The sequence below is a fragment of the Mus musculus genome, chromosome 13 (assembly GCF_000001635.26).
Source record: "Mus musculus strain C57BL/6J chromosome 13, GRCm38.p6 C57BL/6J".
In the NCBI taxonomy this organism is placed as follows: Eukaryota; Metazoa; Chordata; class Mammalia; order Rodentia; family Muridae; genus Mus; species Mus musculus.
The window spans coordinates 63,945,182-63,955,272 of NC_000079.6; the positions used below are offsets into that span (position 1 = coordinate 63,945,182).

Here is a 10,091-nt window from a genome sequence, read left to right on the forward strand (position 1 = left end):
CAGCCAGCTCTCTCGTCTCTTATTACTTCTTCATGTTTGGATATTTTCAGCTCCTCTCTCCTAGTTCTTCATGAAGTATGTAGAAGGTTGGGGGCTGGAGACTGGGCTCAGAGGTTAAAGTACTTACTGTATAAGCCTAAGGACCAGAATTTGGATGTTAGAAACCATGGAAATGCTACGTGAGTGTGCAGCCCTGAGCTGGCTAGTGAGTCTGGATTTGCTGAAAGAGCTTGCCTCAGTGAATAAGGCAGATGACAGCTAACGTTAAGGATGTTTGAAAAGCCATATGAAAACCTAATATTTTACAAACTTCATATATATGTGAGTTTAATTGGAGTTATCCTATATGGGGGATAATGCTTCTCCAAGAAGTCATGGGTTGCCAAATACAAATCTCAGTGGTAGGTATGCGACACCTTCCCCCATTGAGTTGTTGGTCAGGATGCCCTGGGGACCTGTAGCGCAATACTATTACTACTGCTCTTGCTTGCCCACCAGAACTGGATGATAATAGCCTATTGCCGAAGACACCACAAACATTGGTCACAGGACATGGAGAGATCAAACTACTGACTAAAAAGCTTCCTCCGTTCTGGTAGGTTGTTTTTTTTGTTTTGTTTGTTTTGTTTTGGTTTGGTTTTTTTTTTTTTTTTTTTTTTTTTTTGAGTGGCAGCACTGAGGTTTATTGGAGCGTCCTAATACAGACGCTGGGGCTTGCCCATGGTGCTCTTAATGTACAAAGCCCAGACGTTTTGCCAGTTTTTCTTGAGCAAGGACACCAAGAAATTGACAGCCAGATGAATGTTGTGGACCAGCTCATCATCGGTCATCTTCACGTGGCCGACAGCGACGGCCAGACACAATACCTTCTTCATCTGGAACTTGATTGTCGATTTCACCTCATCCACTTTGGCCGCCATGTTTTCATTGGGTGTCAGCAGGGAGGGGAACTTGCCAGCCTTGTTTAAGCCTGGGCCCGGATCTGCTTGATCAGAGATTCGGAGGCCAAAAAGGCATCGTACTTCTTGGCCAGCTTCTTGACCAACTTCTTGTTCTTGTTAAGCTTCTTGAGCGCCTCGATGTCCATGTGGGGGATATCCACGGCCTTGGCTTCATCACAGTGCTGCTGGTCCCCCAGAATGCACACGGAGAACTTGGGGTGAGGGGTGGACTTAAGCCTGACGGTGCCCGAGAAACGTTTGTCCTTCTGAGGGTCGTAGTTCTTCAGGTTGATCTGCAGCTCTACTGTCTCCAGAAACTTGCGGTGCTTGCGCTGGTTCCAGTGCAGGACTTCCCGCACCGCCTTGTACAGGGTGTCGCGTGAGACTTTGCTGCTCATGACTGCGGCTGCCGCGGAAACTGGAAAGGAAGTCTGGTAGCTTTCATAGTATGGGAGGTGCTGTGTAGGCTGCTGGGAATGAAGCAGGGGCAACTGTCTAGTGATTCTTTTTTCTGTGATGTGAACCCTGGGAACTACCATAATGACGCTGAGTGCAACACTGCCCTGAATGTTATGGAGGTGATTAACTGCCATCTATTTGGATTTAAGGCTTGCTATACAGGGACAAATATACACCTGCTACTCTAAGTCTGGTCAAGGAACCCATGGTTTGGAGAGTTCATACGCCCCAGGAGTGAAGCTACTACTATTATTTTGTTAAGTGAGCATCTGATCAGAGAAAGTGTGTGTGTGTGTGTGTGTGTGTGTGTGTGTGTGTGTGTGTGTGTGTGTGTGAGAGAGAGAGAGAGAGAGAGAGAGAAGTAGTAGTAGTAGTAGTGGTAGTAGTAGTGGTAGTAGTAGTAGATGGTAGTTAATGCAGAAAGTCACAAATGGGAAGGTAGAGGCCACACAGAACATTTTGTAAAGGATTGGACCTGCTGCTGCCAGTGGCCTGGGCTATTCTGGGAGCCCAGCTGAGGGGCCCTTCCTCTCCATGTCCCATGGCTTACCCTCCCCTATTCTCCACTGCATTTCTGTTACCATCCTGTCACCTTTTCACACTGAGCAACTTCTCTCCTCTTTTCCTAATTCCACCATTATGTCATCCACCATGGGATATTTGAAAACAAAAACAAAACAACTCCAAAGTGCTTTGATCCATCCCATTTTAAAGAAAACAGTTAAACCCACAAAATGATCTGGGCAAAGGCCCATTGCACCCTGAGTGCATGCTTCAAAACATCAGGTTATACTCGATAACTATATACACTAAAAAACATGCACACGTTCACTGAGGAGAGCTAAAAACTATGAAGTAGGTCACTTAGGGTTAGATTATTGAACTAAGAAAATGACACTCTGCTGCCCAATCTGTCTGCTAGCTGCATGATTCACATGATTCCCTAGTTCATGATGACATCCATGCTGTTGCCTTTGTCCTTCAGTGTGCCATCAACTACATCTCTCCTGAATGGGATAAAAGGAGGAAGAGCTGTCTGAATGAATCAGAGAAGGAAGGAAGGAAAGAAGGAAGGAAGGAAGGAAGGAAGGAAGGAAGGAAGGAAAGGGAGAAGGGTAGGAGGAGGAGGGGGAAGGAGGGAGGGAGGAAGGAGAGTAGGATTGGGGGGAAGGAAGGAGGGAAGAGGGAGAAGGGGAGGAGGAGGAAGAAGGAAGGAGGAAGAAGGAGGGAGGAAGGAAGGAGGGAAGAGGGAAGGGTAGGAGAAAGGAGGGAGGGAAGAGGGAGGGGAAAAGGAGGAGGGAAGGAGGAACAAGATAAGAGAGATAGAGGAGAGAGGGAGGAAGAAGTGACGATGGAGGGAGGAAGGAGGGAGGGAGGAAGACTGAACAGGATGCTCAGACAATGCAGGAAGGGCTGAGATGGGCCTTTGCCCAGATCATTCTGTAGTTCCCTCAATCTCCTCTGCGCTGTGGTCTCCTTAGTTCGATTGTCCTTAAATCCCTTTGTGTGGTTAGGTTTCTCCTTTTCCTGAGGCTTCCACCCATACTAGGTCACTTCATGGACCATTGGACCATTTCTTTCTGGTTGTTTGTTTGTTTGTTTTGTGTTTTGTTTTTCGAGACAGGGTTTCTCTGTGTAGCCCTGGCTGTCCTGGAACTTACTCTGTAGACCAGGCTGGCCTTGAACTCAGAAATCTGCCTGCCTCTGCCTCCCAAGTGCTGGGATTAAAGGTGTGTGCTACCACTGCCCGGCTTCATGGACCATTAAGACCAGAGTTGCTGACTCTCTAGATCTGTAAGGTAACCGAGAAAGGAAAGGAGAACTCATTTGAATGCATCCCATTTTATCCACTATGCGACCTTGGATTCTCTGTTAGACTTTGCCTGCTATTTTAAAGCATACAGTAGCTGAGGTAAGATTCTTAAAATATTAACATACCCCAGGCCTCAAAACAGCATAATGTACTGTAAGTGATAATCACAGCACAGCAGCAATACTAATCAGGGTTTACAAGCCAGGTCTAAGAGGCATCATGTAATGGAAATCCACAGCCTCCCATCTATGGAAGCAAAACATGAGTCTGAAACTCAGTTTCACTCAGATTTTCATAAGCCTCAAGGACAGGCATGCTGAAGTGCAGAAGGGACTCAGCAGGAGCAGCAATGACTTAGTCTCCTTTCACAGAGCCTTACCTTCGTCCCTTCTTGCTATGCACTGCAGGCTGTTGACTGCAATGGGCTGACTGGGTATGAGGTCACCTGAAAACCTTCTTGGACTCTCCCTTAGCTTTGTTTCCTGCAGGGTTGAAATAACTTCAATAGACAGAAATTGAAGTAGTAAGAGGGAGGGAGGGAGGGAGGGAGGAAGGAAGGGAGGGAGGGAGGAAGGGAGAAAGGGAGGAGGGAGGGGAGGGAGGGGAAGAATGACAAGGATGAAGGGAGGGGTGGAAGGGAGAGGAGGAAGAGGAGAAAGAGAGGAGGGAAGGAGTTATAGAGGTAGAAAGAAGTTCAAGGAAAAGGACAGGACGAGCCCACACTCAGCTGGTTTGGAAACCATTCAGAAATATTTTACTTCTGGGTCACACAGGTAGCTCTGTGTTGAACAACGAAGGACCAGGTAGGTAATTCGGTTGTAGTGTTGATGGACATGTAATCTGAGTTGGAAAATCACTGACAGTCACTCAGCCTCGCAGGGCATCACATCCCTGACACCCTCAGCTTCACCACTCACGGTGGAGTGGAATTTCACATCATTTCCTCAGGTCTTGTCTGGTTTCCAGAATGATATTGAGAGTCCCACCTGGGACCTGTCCTTTCCTGAATATGCATGATAATCTTGTTCTTTGATATTACTCCCCTTCCCTGACTCTTCTTTTCCTGACGTTTTAGAACCTTCTCTCCTCTACTTGAGCTGCCAGTGCCCTCCCTTGGCAGTTTGCTTGGAGAGTAGCACCCATATTCTCCAGCACCAGTGTTCTAACCATGGAAATAACTGCCTGGTTAAAGGTGAACTCTGCTAGATGCCCTGAATCTGGAAGGCAATGTCAAGGCGAATGAGTCCTAACCAATGTGGGGATTTACCTCCATGAGATGCTGGAGCGATGCTTGGCAAACCTACTCCTGGCTCACTAGCTAAAGAGACAACTCTGCTCCACTCCTCCTCCCAGATTCCATCAGACACCGAGGCTTTTCTTGGCTAGAACTACCAAAATATTAGCCAGTACTGTTTCATTCACCAGGGAGAATGCCCAGGGCGTCCCTGACCATAAGTATCTGTGAAAAATCAAGAAATGTGACTTTATTGCCCTTCTATGCCCTTAAAGGTCACCAGACACGACTGATAGGGTCTGCTGTGGCCAGTAGTGTAGAAAAGCCCTTAGTCTGGCTCTGAGCTCAGACTTCTTAGGCTCAAGTCCAAGTTCATGCATGCTAACGTACAAGGTTACTAGAAAGTTAAGTTCCCTGAGCCTCCCTTATTCATAGGTTGGACATGAGGAGCTTGTGTCTGGTCCACAGCAGGTGATTTAATTTGGCTGCTTATCACTGGTACCTCTATTACTCTTGGATCATATTATAAACCGAATTAAAGGAACAGTAATTAAGCTGCATATTTAGTCCAACCAAATATTAGCGATCAGAACAATAGGTTCACTTTTACAGAGTAGGGGCTATAAGCCACATTCCAGGCACTGTGACAGGGGCCCAGTGGGTGTCAATGTTAATTAATGTTTTCAACAATGTTTTGAGGTAGGTATGCAAATTATCCCCTTTCTACATCAAAGAAATCAAGAGTCGGAGATAAGGACAGCCCAGAGACAGTCAAGTACACTTCCATGCTTATTTATTAAATTCAGTTTCTGTGTGTGTGTGTGTGTGTGTGAGAGAGAGAGAGAGAGAGAGAGAGGGAGAGAGAGAGAGAGAGAGAAGGAGGAGAGGGAGGGAGAGAGAGGAAAACAGGCAAGCTAAAGTCAGAATATAACTTGTAGTAGACAGCCCTCCCCTACCATGAAGGTCCTGAGTCCTGAGGATCAAGCTCAGCTTGCCATGTTTGGAGACAGGCACTTTACCCACTGAGCCATCTTATTGCTTGCTGCCCCTTTGTTTTGTCTTGATTTTATTGGAGATAAAATTATTTATTTGTCATGTGTACCTCCACACTGTCCTCAAACTCACTATGTAACCATGAATGACCTTGGACTTGTGATCCTCCTGCCTCTACCTTCTAGTGCTCACATTACAGTTCTGTCTCTGTGAACTGGGGGTGAAGGGTGGGGGCTATGAACAGCAGATTGTTCTTGAAGCTACTTTGGTCATTTTCTTTTCCACATGGACAAATTATCTAGAAACAATGAGAATTGTGGGTCGCCAGACACCAATACACTTACTGCCTGTCCCCTGGCTCACAATGTTGAAACTGGACATGTGGCTGCGGGTTCATTCCTTCTGCAGCATATGATTGCAGAGGGGAGAGGTGGTCCAAGTGTGCCTAAAAGGTTTCTAAGAACTTGGATGCCCCACCCCCACCCCCCAACGGAACTCTCTAGATGTGATTTCCTGGGAATGTCTGCTTTATCTGTAAGCTTAACCTCCCTATGATCCAAGGCTAGCTTCAAGCCCTACAGAAATAAATAAATAGCTTTGCTCTCTTGCCCTGTGAACCACTTGGCTGCAGCTGGGAGTTTGTTACTATCTGCTCCGAGTGTTGGTAGGCTGTTTGGTGTTGGCCACACAACCCTGCCCTGGGCCAGTTCTGTTCTTTCTGGGAGGTTGTGCCTGTTGGAAACAGGCCTCTGGACCACACAAGGACTTAATAAGCTGTTTACCTCCACGGTGGTGTCCAGGCCACTACGCCCGCTGTGGTCTACCCCACCTTAATGACCGGATCTCGGCAGCTAATACCCCTAATCAGATACCTCCGAGCTGACTGGAGTTTCTCTCTGGGTCTCGGAAACTCTGCTTTCCCCGCTGTCCCCTCCATTCTCCCTCCTTATCCTTCCTAAACTTTCCATCTATCCGTTCTGAAAACGCAAGAATCCAAACATCCTCCAAGTAGTTTTTAGTAATTTCTTTTATTTCAGCATCCACAGTGTTTGGGACTGCATTCTAGGCAGCAATACCACCTCTGAGTTTCAGCTGTCACTTCAACGGAAAGGTCCAGCTGTCCCCTCTCAGGTAGAGTCACGATGTTAAGGGTCTACAGGCCATCAGCAAAGGAAGCTTGCCACCATTTTTCCCTTCTAGAAGGTGTTTGTTTATATATAGCCTTGCCACTTGTGCACCCTAAGAAGCTGCTTCAGAAAAACATAGTCTGAGGCCAAGACCCCCGGTCAGCAAGGAAGAAGGAACAACCTGTGCAGTTTGTCCTCTCGGGAGCAAAAAGCCTAGCTCTAGAGCGATGGGGCCCCTGCACTCTCCCTGCATGCCTCCCTCAGCCATTGCAAGGACGCTGACAGCCATAAAAAATCAGGCCTGTTAACAACAGGGAAGATCACAGGCCTTGATTCCTGTCGAGCTCCTGCAATAACAGCTACCATCTGGCTCCCCATCACAGCCCAAGGCAGGGCCTGATTTATGGGGCAGCTTGGGTCAGGGAGTGGGCCTTGTTCCTTGCCCTTTCCCCCACAAACACCCCAGCGGGCCAGGCCTGGGAGAGGGCCACTGCAGGTCATCAATAAATCCTGGGCATAAAACAATGCAGAGGTTTATTAAGGGAGCTGAGATGGAGACGGATGCGAGTTATTCTGGTTACATGCCCAGCTATCTTCCCCCACACAGTTCAAAGTCTATGCAACCTAATGCATTTCAGCAGCCAATAAAAGTTACTGCTGCGCTCTCTCTCTCTCTCTCTCTCTCTCTCTCTCTCTCTCTCTCTCTCTCTCTCTCTCTCTCTCTCTCATCCATAGGGCTTATAAATGATGGAGCAGGAGGTGTGAAGGATACATTGCAGCTCTAAAGCAGTGGATTACCTCAGAATAATTAGTCACCAAAGGAAGTCAGCTGCAGTAGACACTCACCTCTTTATCTAGACCAGGGTTCCCTTGTGGGATGGAAATTTTTAAAGTAATCTGAAATCAAAATTTGGATCCACCCATGGGGCATAAAAGTGACACTTTTGAATGCTTCTGTGACTCCGAAGTGCTGCCTTTGCAGAGAAGGCCAGACAGGATGGCCATGAGGCTCACTCTATTTGTAGGCTGGAGAGATCTCCATCTTTTCCCCCCAGAGGAACCATTCAACCAGAACTCCCAGCTGCTGGCCATTAAGCCCTGAAGGGCTAAAATAGTATTGTCTGGAGATGAAATTAAATTGTATTGACATAGACTAATGGGATATGATGAAGAGGAGCCTGGCCAGGGTTTAGGAAGATGGCTGTGCTGTGCTATAGATACTAGCAGTATCCATAGGACCCTGGGGTTCTGAGAATTAACATTATTCAGTATTACTAAGGATAGTCTGGCTCACTCTAAGTGCCTAGGAAAACCCCTTCTATATCTTGTTATCTTTGCCCAAGATGTTGAAAAGGCCCTCAAGAAGTTGTCTCTTATAACCAGATGTGGTGGCACACACTTGGGAAGTAGAAGCTGGAGGATTTTACATGTTCAAGGCCAGCTGGGGCTAGAGAAAGTATCTGTGATGGTTTGTATATGCTTGGCCTAGGGAGTGGTATTGTTGGGAGGTGTGGCCTTGTTGAAGTAGGTGTGGTCTTGTGGGTATGGGCTTTAATACCCTTGTCCTAGCTGCCTGGGAGCCTGTATTCTGCTAGTAGCCTTAAGATTAAGATGTAGAACTCTCAGCTCCTCCTGTACCATGCCTGCCTGGATGCTGCCATGTTCCCACCTTGATGATACTGGACTGAACCTCTGAACCTGTAAGCCAGCCCCAATTAAATGTTGTCCTTTGTAAGACTTACCTTGGTCATGGTGTCTGTTCACAGCAGTAAAACCCTAACGAAGACAGCATCTAAAAAATATAGCAAGTTAGCTCTTCATATATAATGTCCTAGTCTCACTCCATTGCTGTGATAAAACAACTGAACCCTGCCCCACCTAAGAAGCAACTTAGGGGAAGGGGGGTTCACTTCAGCTTTCAATTCTAGCTTACAGTCCATCGTTGTGGTGAAGTCAACACAAAAACTTCAAACTAGTCACATCACATCCATAGTCAAGAGAACACAGAAATGTGTGTGCTCTTTCTTGCTTCCCTACTTAACATTCAGCCAACTTCTCTACTCATATAGTTCAAGGGAATGGTGCTGTCCACAGTGAGCTAGGTCTTCCCACATCACTTGACTTAATTAGAACAATTACCCACAAACTCACCCAGAGGTCAACCCAATGTAAATCCCTGTTGCTAACTTTCTTCTTGGGTGATTCTAGGTTGTCAAGTTGACAGTTCTAACCTTCACACATAGGTTACACCTCTCAAGTCACCTTGTGTATTTGTCAAAAAACAAATGCTTCTTTTCTTTCTTTCTTTCTTTCTTTCTTTCTTTCTTTCTTTCTTTCTTTCTTTCTTTCTTTCTCTCTCTCTCTCTCTCTCTCTCTCTCTCTTTCTTTCTCTCTCTCTCTCTCTCTCTCTCTCTCTCTCTCTCTCTCTCTCTCTTTCTTTCTTTCTTTCTTTCTTTTTAAAGGTAATTTCACAGAAAGGAAATGGTAAACTTGGATTAGAATTGACAAATCTCAGTTCCTAATGGATGTTACCAAAGATTCACAGTACACAGTGTGTGGGTTATGTGTGTGTGTTGGGGGGGCGGGGCGGGGGGGTAGGGTGTGCATGAGTAGACCTATGTGAAGGCCAGAGGTCAATATCTGTTTTCTTCCCTCAGTCTCTTATAAGAAGCCCTTATTTTTGAGACAGAGTATCTCACTGAAAGTATAGCTCATCTATTGACTTAGGCTATCTGCCAGTGAGCTCCACTGATTCACCTATGTCCCCTTTCCCAACACCAGTATTATAGGTGTACACTACCACAGTCAGCTTTTACATGGATGCAAAGAGTGCCAATTCAGGCTCTTATGCTTCCACAGCAGATCCTGACCCTAGTGAATCATAGCACTAGTCTTTCCTGATTTTTCTATTCATCTTTGCCCTTCCTGGTAGCCCCCAAATCTTTTGTGCTCACCCTTGGCCGCTGATATTAACCTGTTTTGAAGACTGGGTTGGGAAGTCTCTACTAGTCTGCTTCCTCACTTGCCATAAGCTCATAAGGGCACAGCCCTGCTTTTGAGTATATTTCTTAATGATTCACTTTTAATATTTTATGCTCTTTTACTATGCTTAACTCCCAAAGAATATTTTGTATGTTTTGAAACAATTTAGTATTCAACATTAGACATAGGATCCTCAGTTATGGATAGTATTAAATATTCATTAATGATGTTTTTAGGGTACAAAAGAATATGAATATAAAAGTTGAACAAATTTTATGTATTATTTGATTCTCAAAATACTCAATACTATTAATATGTTTTATGTATAAATGCATTTAAATAATAAAAGAATTAAGAAAAAAAAAAAAGAGCACAGCCCTGGCCTCCGAGTTCAAAACCTAGGGTCTCTGGGTTTGCTCCTATAGGTATGCATACCCTCCCTGCCCCAAAATGAGTTATGTTGTTGTTGTTGTTGTTGTTGTTGTTGCTTGTTTCTTGGTGCTAGGGAGGGAACCTAGAGCCTAGCACTTAAGCATTCTACA

The 10,091-nt window shown here is 45.7% G+C and overlaps 1 pseudogene; it reads right to left on the reverse strand.

Moving 5' to 3' along the window:
* On the reverse strand, positions 664 to 1,383 carry Gm7695 (predicted gene 7695; annotated as a pseudogene).